The 17,690-nt window shown below is 40.7% G+C and overlaps 1 pseudogene; it reads left to right on the top strand.

The window, feature by feature from the left end:
- The first annotated feature begins 16,472 nt into the window (after window positions 1–16,472).
- On the top strand, window positions 16,473–17,402 carry LOC147637867 (FACT complex subunit SPT16-like; annotated as a pseudogene).
- Window positions 17,403–17,690: the final 288 nt, after the last annotated feature.

Here is a 17,690-nt window from a genome sequence, read left to right on the forward strand (position 1 = left end):
GATTTTAATGAACTGTAAAGATCAACGTAAGATAAATTGACCATTACTCTCAAAAACTTAAAGTTAAACACCACGAGAGGAGATATGTATTGCAAAGACTCGATGAGAAATATCCATTTGACTCCAAAAATACTTTAAACAATGCGCGCACATCAAATTTTGAAGAGAAAACATAAACTTAAACACCACAAGAAGAGAGAGATATTGCAAAGACTCAATGAGATAATATTTCAAACAATGGACACATCAAATTTTGAAGAGAGAAACAAAATGCCATTCCTGAAACTTAATCTCCTGATACTGTATCATTACAAAGTTGGGGTGAATGACACCGATAGCTCTACAAGAGGATGTTGTGCCCTCGTTGGGTCAGTATTTAGTGATCTAAAAAATTCAACTACTTGCAAAATTGATTTTCGCTCATCGCGATTAGGCAGAAACATCCAATTTTTGACTCTATGAATAATAGTATCCATGGTAACTTTGTCATAGGAACTATTATCCATCCACAACTCTTGTACTTTCTGCCAAAAGTCATATAAAGTTTGTAATAAATATCCCAAGGCAAAAACATCAGATGCAGGAGTGTATGCATCTGCCAAAAATGGATCATAAAGCTCCGGGGCTATCCACTGCCGTTTATTTCGCTCTCTGTCTGCGTAGGAGACCGCCTGTGCCACCTTCTCAGGGTTCTTGTCTGCTTCAAATACAAAATTGAGAGACACCCGTTTTTTGGGCGCTCTCAGCAGTAACCCCCAATCGATAATACCTATGCGTGGCTTCAACTCTTTTGTAAAATCCAACACTACATTGAATGGATGTAGGTCGGTATGTACAATTCCTGCCAGATGTGCTGCCGCTAGGCCTTCCACCAGGGCATGCATAATATGTGGCATGGTTATTACTATTTGTTTTATTTTAGAAAGTTCTAGATGACTTAAAGGAATATTATCAAGCGGGGGTTGTCTCCATCCTCGATCCAAACGAAAAATTGCTCTGGTGAACTCACTGAATCTGAAGGGAACCTTCATAAGAGTATCACCAAGAGAGCCGCCATTATAGTACGGAAAAATAGTGATCCAAGGCGCTTCTTTTGTAAAGGCAATACACCTGACAATGGATGGGTGTAGAACTTGCATGCCCTGCTCTGCCTGGAAGCTCTCAAACTTGGCGCTGCCTTCTCCTTTGTAGTGCTTTCCGCAAAAAGTAATGTGCTCCGGTAAAAATGATATACCTTTAACTGTATACTCTTTTACTGTGCCAAAAACACCAAAGCCTATTGTTCGCCCTTCGAACAGAGCCTCGTGCGGGATGCCAATGAGATGTGTGCACATAGAATTTTAGATGGTACGATTAATGACACCTGTACCACTTGCATCTGCCTGGCTGGACGTTGCAGTGACATCCTGGGCAATGCGCACTCTTTTGGGGAGGGACTCTGCATCCAACGCCTTCATGCGCTTGCTCTTGGCTCTTTGCTCGCTCCATACAACGTCCCATAACTGTAGACGTTGCATATTAGCTTCACGCGGGGCAGCATCTCTAAGATCACAGCATGCTACACGCATGCTCCCCAAAATGGTTCGTGTTATATGTTGATGGTTAAAATCTGCTATCTTCTGTCTATCAAGCAACTCAGCGTTGCCTCCGCTTCGAAGCCGACGCTGTGCATTTTCCAATATCTGGTCTATTAGATCTCGCATGAGTATCTCAGACTCATTGATATTTTTGACGACATCATCAGCACATTGTGACACTGTGATGACTGCTTCAATGCGAATTGCTCGTAGAACGATTTTACGCTCTTCGGGGGAAAGCATGTTGGTCGTCTTCGTAAATCTAGCAAATATCACTAAACACAAAAAAACAGAATATCAAACATTACTGAAATCAACATCAAGCAAACGTGAGAGAACAGCAACAAGTGTATCATTACTTATCAATGTTCAAACAAAAACGGAATATCAAATAATTTTAATGAACTCTACATCATCCAATACATCATCAAACGTGAGAGAACAGCAACAAGTGTATCATTACTTATCAATGATCAAACAAAAACAGAATATCAAACAATATTACTGAACTCAACATCATGCAATACATTCTCGAACGTGAGACAACCGCAACAAGTGCATTATTACTTATGAAGTGTATACATTATCGAACGAGAGAGAGAGAGAGGGGGGGAGGAAGAGAGAGAGGTGTGACAGATAGAGAGAGAGGAAAAATTAAATGACATTTTTAATAGTTTTGTGAGTTCCTAAAGAGAGAAAAATAATGTTTTGTAATCCTAAAGCACTCCTCATCTACACACCTATCGTGATAGAGAGAGAGAGAGATGTGAAGTGTATCATGAGAGAGAGAGAGAGAGAGAGAGTTGTGAAGTGTATCATGAGAGAGAGAGAGAGAGAGAATTGTGAAGTGTATCATGAGAGAGAGAGAGAGAGAGAGGAGAGGAGAGGAAGAGAGAGTTGTGACAGATAGAGAGAAGAAACATTAGATGATATTTTTAATGTTTTTGTGAGTTCCTAAAGAGAAAAATAATGTATTGTTTTAATTTTTAAGTAAATAGAGAGAGAAAAATGAAATTATTCAGAATTATGTATATTTTAAGAGAAATAAAAAGAAATCCTTATCTACACATCTATCGTGTTGTGAAGTGTATCATGAGAGAGAGAGAGAGAGAAAGAGTTGTGAAGTGTATCATGAGAGAGAGAGAGAGGGGGTAGGAAGAGAGAGATATTCATATTTTTCGAGTTACGAATCACGATATTATAAAATAAAACGTTTAGACAATATGATGTAAACTTTGATCCATGAAATACTCATGCCGCGTTAGCAACCAAGTATCGCATGGATCAAACACAATAAAAACAATATAAGTCAAATCAAACAAATTTACGACATTTTTTCAACCGCGTTAACGATCATATGCCATAATATGCAAGTAAATTTACGACATTTTTTCGATAGCGTTAACGATCAAATGCCGCAATATGCAAAAAACAATTTATGCACTAGCGGACGACACCAACTTGCTGCGTTAACGACAAAATGCCGCCCGATTCTATGGGAATACGAATAGGATACGAATATACACTGGCCGCGCCGACCATATGTCCGCATTTGACAAAGGGAAGGGAAGGGAAGGGAAGGTGACATCGCCATAACGATACTATGCTTGCCGCGTTACCGACTAGTACCGCTACGGCATGCCATACTTACCATAGGACACAGACTAGCCGCGTTACCGACTAAGTGCCCCAGGGTAAGCACCATTCGGAAGAATGGCCTTACACACACACCTGTCGTGTGGCGGACCACCCACATCCTGCCGCGCATTGCGACAATGGACGGCTGCCCGCACGAACACACACCCACACACACATCCCTCGTGTGGCGGACCACCCACATCCTGCCGCGCATTGCGACAGTGGGTGGCTGCCCACACGAACACACCCACATACACACACACACACACACACACAAGTTTCATTACCTGTGTATGCTGTCAGCAATGAACTCCCAAAGGGCCCCCTGGGCCCATATATATAGGAAATTGTACCCCGCCGGGCTAGATAACGATCCCGATGGGACCCGCCGGGGTTTCCTTTTCCCCGGCGGGACCGCCGGGCCCGGCGGGATTTTATCCGGTTACCAGGTCGCTTGCCACCGGCTTTTTTGAGAACATGTTAATATGTTAACATGTTAATAACATGTTAACACATGTTATTAACAAAAAAAATTTGTGATCACGTGAATATAAAATCACTGATGCCTAGAATTTGAAGGGCATCCCTATTTTTTTCTTGTGAAGCGCTTTTCTTTAACTTGCTTTTTTTTAATAAAGAGATTGAAAGGGAATATAACTAAATTTCTGAGAACCCAAGCCTTTTCTTTGAAAGGTAATTATGTTGCCTTTCCTTTGAAAGGTAATTATGTTTTCACCGTTCTTGTGAAAATTTTGACCCCTTGGAAGGGTACTGCAACCTTCAAATACTATAGGGTCAAATTCTAGGCCTGTAGTAAGAAGCACACAGTTATGTGACCGGATATGTGTCCCCTAGTTCTTGAACCGGGTGAAAAACCTGTTACTGTTTAAGAATTTAGGGCTCATTTGTCGGCGGCAGGGTTGCGAGGATGCATGGAGTCTGGAGATGCCAAAAAATCCCGGTGGGCTGACGGCGCAATGTGAAAGAGCAACAATAATAGGTGTCCAACCTGCAGACATTTCCCACGTCCTTGGCCACCACCTACAACACGATGGGCGCAATATGAAAAGCCGAGACTCGAAACTGCAAACATTTCCTACGTCCTGGCCACCACCTACAAAGGTGAGCTTAAGCGATCCGTAAAAGCAATTTGGAGTCGGAATTGAAGTACCAATACCAGGACAAAGATTCTGAAAAAGTTAACACAAAGTCTTCATACGGTCATGAGTCATGAGTCATGACAATAACACAAAGTAATTTCCCAAAACGTGGAAAACCTGTATCTAAAAGTTGTGAAATTATTTATATAAAAAAATCTTGAAATATGAAGATTTCTGTTCTATAAACTTCTCAAAATATGGAGGTATTTGCACCTTGAAGTTTTAAATTCGAAGGAATATGTAGGTGCAAACTATACCAAACTCGGGATTTTTTCGAACACTCATTCAGTGCTCAAAAAAACTAAAATCCTATTTTTTTTATACCTTTAATCTTAAAAACTTTCTTTCTTGCATTCATATCAATATCGGTTTTTGTCTCACAAACTCTAATTCCAATGCACAAATCTCAGCATTCACAATGCTAGCAATACTAGTAACATCAACATATGACTTCTGTAATATTTTACTTAACTTTGTCAAATGTTGATATATAGACAATTCATGAGATTCTCACTTTGAAAGACAATGAGATTCTCACTTTGAAAAGACTCAAGGAGGGGTTCTAGTGAGTCAGGAAACTTTGCTAAAGATATCAATCTAGTCAACCATTTAATTGAATGAATGTTATTCAATTGAATAATATTATTGAGCATTCAAATTCTTCTTGAAATTCTTTCAATTTCTCCTTGCGCACGACACGCTTTCTAAAAAGAGTTGCAACTTCATTGGCAATGTAATCTATAAGTCTTTGCAAATGCAAAATTTTCTATGCTTTTAGATGCACAAAGGCTTGTGTGATGAGCAACACAATGCATAGATGTCATGAAAGGACAAGACCCCTTTAATCTAGTAGACACCCCTGATGAGCAACACAATGCATAGATGTCATGAAAGGACAAGACCCCTTTAATCTAGTAGACACCCCTGATCTCTTTCCTATCATTATGGATGCACCATCAAATCCAAATCCAACAAAGATTCTGAAAAAGTACCAATACCAGGACAAAGATTCTGAAAAAGTTAACACAAAGTCTTCATGAGTCATGAGTCATGACAATAACACAATAACACAAAGTCTTCATGAGTCATGACAATAACACAATAACACAAAGTAATTTCCCAAAAAGTGGAAAACCTGTATCTAAAAATTGTGAAATTATTTATATATAAAAGTCTTGAAATATGAAGATTTATCTTCTATAACTTCTCAAAATAGGGAGGTATTTGTACCCTGAAGTTTTAAATTCGAAGGAATATGTAGGTGTAAACTATACCAAACTCGGGATTTTTTCGAACACTGATTCAGTGCCAAAAAAACTAAAATCCTATCTTTTTATAACTTTAATCTTAAAAACTTTCTTTCTTGCATTCATATCAATATCGGATTTTGTCACAAACTCTAATTCCAATGCACAAATCTCAGCATTCACAATGCCATGAATACTAGTAAAATCAACATATGACTTCCGTAATATTTTACTAAACTTTGTCAAATGTTGATATATAGACAATTCATGAGATTCTCACTTTGAACGACAATGAGATTCTCACTTTGAAAAGACTCAAGGAGGGGTTCTAGTGAGTCATGAAACTTTGCTAAAGATATCAATCTAGTCAAGTGAACCATCTAATTGAATGAATGTTATTCAATTGAATAATATTATTGAGCATTCAAATTCTTCTTGTAATTCTTTCAATTTCTCCTTGTGCACGACACGCTTTCTAAAAAGAGTTGCGACTTCATTGGCAATGTAATCTATAAGTCTTTGCAAATGCAAAATTTTCTATGCTTTTAGATGCACAAAGGCTAGTGTGATGAGCAACACAATGCATAGATGTCATGAAAGGACAAGACCCCTTTAATCTAGTAGACACCCCTGATCTCTTTCCTATCATTATGGATGCACCATCAAATCCAAATCCAACCAACTTTCTTAGGTCTAGTCCATTTTCTAGGACAATGTTTACCATTAAACCTTTTTTGTCACATCAAGGACACATCTTCTTTAAAAATGAGTGTGGAATTATTTTTTAAAATTGGACAACTTTTAAATAGCTTATTCATGATATTTTAAAATTCATATGTTCTCTTTTTAAAAAAGTATATATTATCAATTAGACAACTTTTAAATATCTTATTCATGATATTTTAAAATTCATATGTACGTAAGGAACTCTTTTTAAAAAAGTATATATTATCAATTCAGAACTTGTGATACTCAAGAGCTTCAAAATCGATTTTAATACTACTCTCATTGTTGAGAGCCAAAATAGGGTTTTACAATTAAGATAATAATTATATCAAGATAACACTTTTGTAATATAATTATACAAATAGTTTTTTATAGTTGCACTCTGTAGCACATCCTCAATCATGCTAACATGGCAGATGATCCAAGGAGTCGAAGCTTCAAGTGTACATATAGAATAAAAAAATTATATTTGTGGATAGTGAAGAAGAGGATGCCTCGTCTACCTTCTCAGGGAAAGGCACATCGACTAGTGATAGTGTAGCAATGATTATGAGGAACTTATGCCATAAGCTATATGTTTAGAAAATGGCTTCTTTTACAATTGTATCATTTTTTTAATGGATTGAAGATGGAAATAATAAACATTGTCTCTATTTTGGCATGTTTTTTGAAAACTTATTGTTGGATTTTTAATTATAATCTCAAAAAGTAAGCAAAACGAGGTGCGCAGACCACTTTTTAAAAAGAGGTTTAAAAAATTGAAATTTTTTGATGGAATCTTTGAAAGATGCCAAATGTTTCTCGTTTTCAAGAAATATTGCCTATTTTGTCCGCAATAGTGTTACATGCCTTGTGCACCCTTGCACTTTCCATGTGCCTAATTTTTCACTATTGACCACCTTTTACATTCATCTATTCACATCCTCTAATAATCTTAGTAATCTTAGCCTTCATACATTCTAATTTCATCTACCTTTCTCCCCCATACGTGTGCCCCATACATGACATGTGATGGGCGCCATATTTCAAGAAGCCTTCACAATAGTACGATCCCCAATAACATCTACAAGCCTAAAAATAGATACATGGGGACAATGTTTCTCTAGATAAGATTCATATACTATCATGTTCTCATTGATAGATATATATGTTGATTCATCTATCATGTTCCCAAAACAAGGATATTTTTTAATCATTTCACTATATTATGTGACAATTCCTTTCCGATATAGTGAGCAGAAGTTGCACAACTCTTATCATTGTTGTACATATGTTCAGGTATATTGGGAGTTTTGAATTCTTGAAGAAACTGTAACATTGTCACAAACTTATTTAATGGGATATCATTTTTAGCAAGAAAATGTGCAGGAAAAAAATAGATTAGTAATATTTTCATCGTGTTTCACAAACAAGTTTGTAATGTTGTCACAAACGTGTTTAATGGGATATCATTTTCAGTAAGAAAATGTGCAGTGTGAAAATAGATTAGTAATCTCTTCATCGTGTGTTTCATTTTATTTCTACAATCATGCTTTAAGACTTCCTCTTGACATAGAATGAATCAATGATAATCTATGTGTGAGAGAGCATGCATGTTTGCTTAGGGCTCTATGCTGCATATTTTAAGCACCTATTGTTTCAAAGTCACTTTTCCAATTGGGATCCTCCATACAAACCTTACAATACATGCATGCTTTCTCTCAATTAAATTCCAACCAATGAAATTCACTTCTCCAATTTTCACACCAAAATAACCTAGATCTTTTTCTACAATTAGCCTCTTTTTCATCAATATCTTTCTTGCTTATAGTATAAAAATCATTAGCAAATTCACTTTTCCAATTGTTTTCCTCCATACAAACCTTACAATATATGCATGCTTTCTCTCGATCAAATTCCAACCAATGAAATTCACTTCTCCAATTTAGTCATTGTAGCATGAGTGCTACTCATAGCAACATTATTAGTAACTAAATTTTGCTATGGAGAAATGAAATAACGTTTCTTAGTAGTGAAAATAAACCTGCAAAAAAGCTAGGGAAGACTGGGAAGATCTCATAGAACTCCCCAATCTTCCCCAACTTTAAAAAAAGGTTGTATGTCCTAGCTCTGCTGCTTGGGGATGGCTCATAAGTGTGGGATGATGAACCCCCCTCTTCTCCGTATACGGAGATGATGTGGAGAACTTAGTAGAGCTTCTCCCAAAGTAAAAACCACCCTACTCCCCCGTCGCGCTACTACTACGTCTAGTAGACCCCCCACTAGACTCCCTACATCGTGGTGGTGAAGATGGACGTGAGGAAACACGTGTGGGTCTAGGAGATTCATGCATAGAGCTTCATGAGATTTATGCAAAGAGGCTTTATTCATAAAGGCTTCATGTATAAAGCCATAATGCATAAGGCACAGAGCCTCTATGCATAGAGTCCCATGCAAAGTCACTATGCATAGAGTCTCATACAAAGATCCTCTATCAATAGAGCTTCATGAAGCTGCATGCAAAGATACTTCATGAAGCCACAAAATAACTAATTTTAAAAAAAAACTCACAAGCACCCATGGGGGGTGCACCATAATAATGAAAAACATCAAGAGAGGTGTAAGTGTTGAGCTCTTACTTCAATAAGCTTGTTTGTGTTGACTTGAAGATGTAGAAGAAGAGCCTACAAAATTAAACCAAAATAAATCAATAAGTAACAACATTTTATTATTTCTATATACAAATAAAGTTATAATTAAACTACATTTTATTAAATGAGAAAGGAAGAGAAGAAGAGAAGAGGAGAAGTAAAAGAGGAGTATAGCTCTCAGTGCATGCCAGTAGCTATTAGCATGCCTAGCTATAGCACTTGGCATGCATAAAGCTTATGCACCCAGCTTATGCATTAGTCATATGTGGGGTTGCTGTTCCACATCTTGATATGACTGAAAATGGATTAAAGACTTAGCAACAGGTTCAAGAAGGTAGAAGACCCCGACAAGGTTTGGCATGAGGTGCAAGCTCTGACACAAGGTGAGTTTGAATCATTAGATGATTATATGAAGGAATTTTCTTTGCTATGGAAGACTCTATGCAGGGCTTTAGGGGAAGACCAGGTACCCCCTGACATGATGAAGAAAAACAAGTTTGTAGCCGGGCTTAAGAGGAGTATTCGCTGGAAAGTGGAATTGAAGAAGCCCAGGTCTTTTGAGGATGCGGTGGAAATTGCTAAATCAAAAGACTTGAAGCTGCAGCGGATGAATCAGCTGGGGATGATTCCAGCTGTAGCACAGCCGGAGATTCGTAGAGTGGAGGCTACACCCATGAATGCAGTGATTGAGAGGATGAAGCCCACTGAAGCCGAAGCTATGCAGATGGTGCCACAAGCTAGTCAAGGAGTACCTATGGTTCCTGCAGGTTCTGATGAGGGATTGCGACAGGATATGAAACAAATGGTTGATCTTATGAAGAATTTGAGCTTAAATTTAATGGGAAGTACAGGTGGTGGACATGGTAGAGGCCGAGGCAATAATTATGAAGGGGGAGATGGACAAGCAGGGTATGGACGTGGTCGTGGTAGGGGCCATCGTTTCATCCCTACATGCTGGAACTGTGGTGAGCTTGGTCATCTGAGTACAGATTGTGATAAGCCTCAGCGAATGGGTGGTGATATGTACCCACTACCTTCACAGCTACCTGATAGGTCAAATGATTATGGTATTGATATTAGGGATCAAGCAGGCCCCAGTGGAATCACAGCTGAGGAGAAGGGGAAGGTAAAGGTCATGAATGTTGTTACTCTTGAGAATGTTCAGGTGAGAGAAGAAGGGGATGTGATGCCTATTGGCAAGCGCACAACAGAGGAAAGAGAAGGAAAAGGGGTGGCTGGACCCAGCCGTAAGAAGGGGAAGCAGCAGGAAGGAGAAGATGTGAAAGCCAAAAGGAAACGGAAGCCTCGTAGAAGGTTCCAGGTGTCAGACTTCCCACTGGGGGATGGGCAAACCAGCTATGACTTGAAATCTGATTTGGTGAACAGGAAGGCAAACATCACCTTTGGGCAGTTGGTGGAGATGGTGCCAAAATTGAGAAGACAATGGAAGGGACTTGTGAATCCAATGGAAAAGGAGTCAGAAAAGAGGTCAGTCAAAGTACTATCTTTAGAAGAGCTTCCAGATATTTGCCCTATTGTGGAGGTGTGGAGTAAAGGTAGGAACCTTGGTCAGGCCTATATAGATGGAGGAGCTCAAATCTGTGTGATTACCCAATCATGTGTGGAGCAGTCAGGCTTGAAAGTGTCTCGGGTTTCTGGTTTTCGAATCAGAATGGCTAATCATCAAAAGGTAAAATGTCTTGGTATGATAAAGGAGTTGGAAATTGAAGATTTTAATGTCAAAGCTACTATAGATTTTCATGTGATGCCTGTGGGTCTTGGTGCTTTTCCAATTATTCTTGGACGACCCTGGTTGCGAGTGGTGGGTGCAGTACAGGACTGGAGGTATGGGACCATTTCTTTGTATAATAAGCAGGGTAATAAAAAATCTTTTGAGATGCATAGTAGGAGATCTTTGAATGATGTGTGGGAGAGGCCACAGGATTCAAGTGAAGAGGAAACTACCACCACTACTTCTGAATCAAAGATGGATTCATCGACCACTGCTTCTAGTGGAGAAGAGGCAGATGTGGCTTTCCTAATATCAGAGCAACAAGGTAATGAAGATAAAGAAGTTCATGAAAGTGGGTGCTGAGGGAGAAGATACTATGGGGTCATATGAAGTGATCGAGGAATTATTGCAGCCAAAGATAGAAGTGAAGAAGAAGCAGGAGAGAAGAAGCAGGAGCTGATTGAAGGAATGCTGAGTCCGGATCTCTCGAGTGGAGAAAAGGTTAGATATGTTAATATGCTGTCTCATTTTCCAGAATTGTTCATCACTTCTTATAGGGAGATTCAAGGGTTCAAAGGGCCAGATTTGAGGATTGAATTGAAAGAAGGTGTAAAAACAGTTAGGCAGAAGCTTCACAGGATGGGACGAGAACAAATGCAGGCCCTGAGAGAGGAAGTTGATAAGCTGTTGAGTGCAGGTTTCATTACACCAGTGGATACAGCTGAGTGGGTAAGTCCTACGGTGGTGAGTCCAAAGAAGGATGGCAGGTGGCGTATATGTGTGGATTTCAAGCCTTTGAATGCTGCTACAAAGAAGGATTCTTACCCCCTACCTTTTTTGGATGAGATCTTGGATACTGTAGCTGGATATGAAAGGTATAGTGTTTGTGATGGGTATTCAGGTTATTTCCAGTTAAAGATTGCAGAAGAAGATCAGCGCAAGACGACTTTCATTACATCGTGGGGGTGTTTCTGCTATAAAGTTCTTCCTTTTGGATTGATGAATGGACCAGCCTACTATCAGAGAAGGGCAAATTGGGTATTATCTCCTTTTTTGAACAAGTTTGTCAAAGATTTTATTGATGATTTTTGTATATACAGCTCCAGGCAAGAGCATTGTGATAGGCTGGCTACAGTTTTTCAGCGTTATGATGAGTGTGGTGGTCCATTAAATCCAAAAAAAGTGTTTTTTGGCTCAACCGAGGGTGAAGCTCTTGGGCCATGTGGTTTCAGAGAATGGTATTGATCCAGATCCTGATAAAGTCAAGTCTCTTCTTCTTCTTCCTACACCAAAGAGTACAAGGCAACTGGCTACTTTTGTGCAAAAGGTGAAGTATATGGCTCGATTTATCTCTCTATCTTCACAGTTATTATATCCTTTGCAGCAAGCAACAAAGCATGATCCTTTGCATTGGACGGAGGAGTGTGAGGTAGTTTTCCAAAAAGTGAAAGAGGTGTTGGGAGCTATTCCTACAATGCAGGCGTCTAATTGGGAACAGGTATTTAATGTCAATCCTTCAGTAGGTGAAGATGCAATTGGAGCCATGTTGTTACAGAAGGGGAAAGAATCACATTATATGCAACCAGTCTATTGTGCTAGCAGAGAAACTTGCCAGAGAAAGGTTGTTATCAGAGGTGGAACTTGTTATGGTTAGTGTACTTTATGCATGTAGGCGGTTCCGCCATTACTTGTTGCCTCGCCCCTTTGTGTTTTTGACAAGCTACACTTTTTTGCCACAGTTGATAAATGGCACAAATTTATCTAAGGCTATGATGAAGTGGGTGATTAAGTTGCAGGAATTTACTTTCTCATTCTTGGTGGAAGAGAGTACCAGGGCTACCTTAGCTGATCTACTGACATATAAGGAGAGTCCTCTTCTTATAAAGGAGGAGGCCATCAAGAGGCCAGTTGAGGATGCGGCTGAGTTGGTGAATGCACACTTATTATATTTTGATGGTTCTTATAGGAAAAGCCATGATGCAGCCTCAGGAGGTTTGGTGCTTTATGATCCGCAAGGTTGCCTTGTTTTTAAGAAGGGTGTTAAAGTGGATGCACATAGCAACAATGAAGCGGAGTATCTGACTTTGGAAGTTGGATTGCAAATATGTTTAAAGCATGGTGTACACAGAATTCGCATTCGAGGAGATGCATTGCTTGTGGTAAAACAGGTATTGGGAGTTTGGAAGTCAAAGAATATGTTACTCAAAGAAATGTGTTTCAAGATTAAAGGGTTGCTGAAGGAATTTAAAGCTTGGAGTCTTAAGCATGTGGATCGAGGCCATAATGAGGAGGCTCATGAAGCAGCCTAGGGAATGATTGGTGAAGTTTTTGTTCTTAAAGCTCATGCATTATTTTATTGTGGGTGGCAGGGAGAATTTACAGGAAGTTGAGGAGTTTTTGTTAATAGGGATGATTCCTAATGGTATTGAAAGATCAAAAAAATATGGTTTCATCAGGAAAGCTGCAAGGTATGTGATGATTGGTGATGCTTTGTATTTGAAGGGAATTGATTTGATAATGCGACGGGTACCTTGGAAGGAAGAAATCTACAAAATTCTTAAGGAAAACCATGAAGGAGCATGCGGTGGACATTTTGCCTCAAAGATTACCTTGCATAAGGTATTGCAGGAAGGTTATGTATGGCCAAGTGTACATAAGGATGTTAATCATTGGTGCAGGTCATGCAAACAATGCCAAGCTCACAGTAGACGGATATTAAAGCCTGAAATGAGGAAGACAATTCTTGCTTATGATGTTTTTGAAAAATGGGGAATTGATGCTGTGGGACCATTGCCTATTACCAGCCGAGGGAAGTGCTACATCTTGACTGCAGTTGATTACCTTTCTAGATGGGCGGAAGCAAAGGCAGTGAAACAAATTACTGCTAAGGAGGTGGCAAAGTTTGTATATCAGGATATTTGCTGTAAGTTTGGTGTGCCATTGGAATTGCTTTCTGATCAGGGTCCAAGTTTGAGAGCAGAGCTTATGGATTATTTGTGTACAAAGATGAAGATCAGTCGCGGTTTTACCACACCTTACTATCCACAGTGTAATGGCCTGAATGAGTGTTTTAATGGTGAATTAATCAAGATTTTATCTAAGGTGACAGAGCAACAAGGTAAGAATTGGGATTTGGAGTTGCCTGCTACCTTGTGGGCATACAGGACAGCAATTAAGACTGGTACGGGTTTCACTACATTTTATCTTGTTTATGGGAAGGAAGCCTTATTGCCTATTGAGGTGGAGATACCAACTGTTAAAATGTTGGAGAAGCTTTTGGAAGAGCCTAAAGATGCCCTTAAAGAGCGGCTGTTATATTTACAAGAAGCACAGCTGAACAGGGAAAATGCTTTGAAGCATTATGAAGATATGCAGGCAAGGACGCTGGAGAAGTTCAACAAGAAGATTAAAAGCAAGGGAATTATGAAGGATGATTTGGTATTACGTTATAATAGCAGGCTGGATAATGCCTTTCATAAGAAGTTCCAAATTAAGTGGGAAGGACCCTTCTTGGTGATGCAAGGATTTGCAAATGGCACCTATCAATTGGCAAATTTAGATAGGACTTTACATGCTTCCAGGGTAAATGGATACAGGTTGAAGAAGTATTATGCACGTTTGATGGTGATTGTACAGGATGCAGTGTCTGAAGATATGATTCCAGATAAAGGGCAGTTTTTGGATATGGATTTAGGTCTTGAAATGCTTTTTACTGCTGATCATGAATGATTCAGCAGACTGGGGGTTGGGCAAAGTATGTCAAGTATTTTTCTGTAAAGGTGTTTTGAGTCCGTGTACATATGGGATGCATGGTGTGCAGTAAAACTTTGCCCTGAATGCCCTGGCAAGTGTACAAGCCAAGTGGTTTTACAGTGAGTCGGTATATGCACGTGTTTTTTTGGGAGCAAATGCTGGATTTGAAAGTTTTATAGCAATGGTGTGGTGTACGGATGGTTGCTAAAAGTAGGGCACCGATTGATGTGTTTGGAAATAATGATGCTGCTGACCAGAAAGCTGTGGACGCGGCGTGATGATCCGAAGAAAGGAGAAAGAGAGTCTTTTAGCATTAGTGGGTGGCCATTATTTTGTGGCTTTGAGGCTTTTAAAAAAATAAAAAAATATATGATGCACATGGCCAATTTGTAGGAGGCCACATGGAAGGCCTTATGGGCTGCCAACTAGATGTCTAGAATGCTGGAGAGAAGTTGGCCGCTTCGAGGGCGTGAGGAAGGGGTCGCCTTGAAAAAAGAAGAGAAGAACCGGGTAAGAAGGCGCTGCAGAGGATCGCCAAAGAGAAGGGGCCGCCGGGAACAGAAAGGGAGAATCGCCTTGCTGCTGCAGGTGCTGGGAGAGAAGAGCAGTGAAGCGCTGGTGGTCACCAAGGGTACAAGGGGCTTCTCTACTGAAGGACGCCGGGCGGATATAAACTTGGTAAAACCGGGTAACAAGGAAGGCGACGGTTTTTCTACAGGCGCTGGAAGAGAAGAGCGTGGATAGGTGGCTGGAGAGACTGCTTGCAGAGGTGCTGCAGCAGCTATTACGAGGGAAAAAAGACCGCCAAGTTTGAGAGATCGGGTCGCTGAAGAGAGAGAGTGGACCCCCTTGCTGGGGCAGCCCCTAGGGTGATCGTGCAAAGGGAGAGGTGTTAACATGTGGAAATACCTTGTGAGCAATGGCTCGGAGTGACGACGCAGTGCTGGAGAAGGTCTGGAGTCGCCTGGTATAGCAAAGAGCCAGTTGGTGTGGTCAGCGCGACTGAGTTGGAAACCGCCTCATTAAAAGTAAGGGTGATCGTGGAAGAGCTGCAGACATTGGTAGCCGCTCTGTAGAATATGGCCTGGGAGCTAAAACTGATTTGAGTGAGAGCTAGCAGGTGTGAAGGTTTGGTAGACGGTGGGCTGGTGATTCTAGGTAGCCGCCGTGTGGAAGGCCAGTTGATCCAGTGAAGCAACTCTGACCAGCGGGTAGAGGACAAACGTGAAAGAGGGCTGGCTGCTGACGGCGACTGAGGAGGTGAGTGACTGACGCCCGGATAACAGTGAGATGGCCGCCTAGTGGTTTTACTTGGGGGCTCTGCAAGTGAACTGACAGGTTTGGTGTGGGCCGTGTGAGAAGGGAGCCGTGAAGAGTCGATGATGCCTTGAGTTGATGTGGCTTGGGCTGGATACAAGAGGAAGAGAGAGCTGCAGTGTGAAGAGTGAGAGGAACTAACAAGCTGAGAGGCTCTGGTGTTAGCAAAGCTGCTGGTCTCGGCACACAGAGAGTGGGAGCTGCTGAAGTTGAAGGTTAGCTGGTGTGGGCGCCTTCAGAAGAGAGAGTAGCTGGTTTTGTGTGGGCGACGATTGCAGGCAGAGAGTGGATGCTGACCAGAGAGAGAGCCTTGGTTTTTTTTGTGTGTGTTGGCAGTATAGGTGCTGATGTGATCAGGTTGTAGCTCGACAAGCTTCTATCACTATTTCTTGTATTTGTGTTTGGACAATTGTAAGTTTCCCTCTGTACTCCGCTGATTGAATTGTAGATTAAGCAATAGAGGTGTCTTGCTTTTCCGATTTGAGCCTGTGGTGTGTGATGGTGGTGGATGAATGAGGGTATAGGAGTAGGGATATGAGGAAAGGTGTGGTCTACTGCTAATTTTCTTTCCAGCTAGAGAAGCTGGTGGTGCCCCTTGTGCGTGTAAGTGTTCCGAAGGTGGTGAGTCAGCGAGCTATAGTGGCCTTCTTGTGTTCTTGAGCTGCCTCACAGTGTGCAAGTAGCAACAAGCGGAGCTTGCTCAACAAAAGAATGAAGAGACTGTTAGGAGGCTGTTGGCTTCTGGGGTCTGGGCCAAGGAGATGAGCAGGGTGTGGTCCACTGGAGATTTAGTGGCCTATCAGAATCTAGATGATATTCCTTTCTCAAAAGAATTAATGATTTAGGTAGATCAGAAGAACAAGTCAATTTTGCTGCCAGTTTATGGTTTAATGGATCCCTTTCACATAGCTACTATAAAGAGTGTTACCAGCCAATAGGATGCAGGCCACTCCTTCATTCGAATGATTTTCAATGTGCCCGGTGCTGGTTATTCTACCACTAACTTGGCATCACAGAAGCTCCTCAGTGCAATTTACTGGAAGGAAGTTTCCTTCCGATCCAGTGATGTGAGACACACTAACCAAGTAGTCCAGCTGATTAAGACGTTGCGTTGCCAAGTTGCTTTGAGGGAATCAGAGAAGGTAGAGAGGGCCACGTTAGTGACACAAGAAAAACTATAACTTATGAAAGCAAAACCTATAAGACTATCAGATTTATGGATTAGGCCTGTCTTTGGAGGCAAGGGACGCAAGTTGAGTGGTACATTAGAGGCACACACCAATGGTTTTAGGTATTCAACCATTAAAGTTTACAAGAAAGTTGATATTACGTATAGAAACATCAAGCATAATTTTTTTCAACCTGCAGAGAAGGAAATGATTACCCTGCTGCACTTTCACTTGCATAATTTTATCATGATTGGAAACAAGAAGACCAAGGATGTGCAGTTTTTTGTGGAGGTGATGGATGTGGTGCAGACCTTAGGTGGTGGAAGATGTAGCACTTATGACCCTGATGAGATCGAAGAAAAGCAGCAGGAGAAAGGGATAGAGAAAAAAAATACAAAGTTCAAAATTTTTGTGAAGAGAGTTTCAGAGTTGTTACCTCAAAGCCGTTGCTAGCTCAATGTCTCTCTCTGCTGCTGCAGTTGCATAGGCCTTGCAATCTAGCCATGGATTTGGTTCCCCTTGTCTTCGATCATGGCACATGCTTTCAAGATAGTGTGCAACGCTCCACTGACTGGCCGCCCAGCCCACAAGGGTAATCATGATCCCCTTTCTTAACCCTAGAATATACGGGTGCAAATCACCCAGCACTTGTGCAATGTACTAAAATGTCAAATATTCACTAGTAGCCAGGTTATGACTGTAGCTTAGCAACCACATCTCCACAAACGCTAGCTGAGCTTG

The sequence above is a fragment of the Cibotium barometz genome, chromosome 6 (genome assembly GCF_041138505.1).
Source record: "Cibotium barometz isolate CiBa-2024 chromosome 6, ASM4113850v1, whole genome shotgun sequence".
NCBI lineage: Eukaryota > Viridiplantae > Streptophyta > Polypodiopsida > Cyatheales > Cibotiaceae > Cibotium > Cibotium barometz.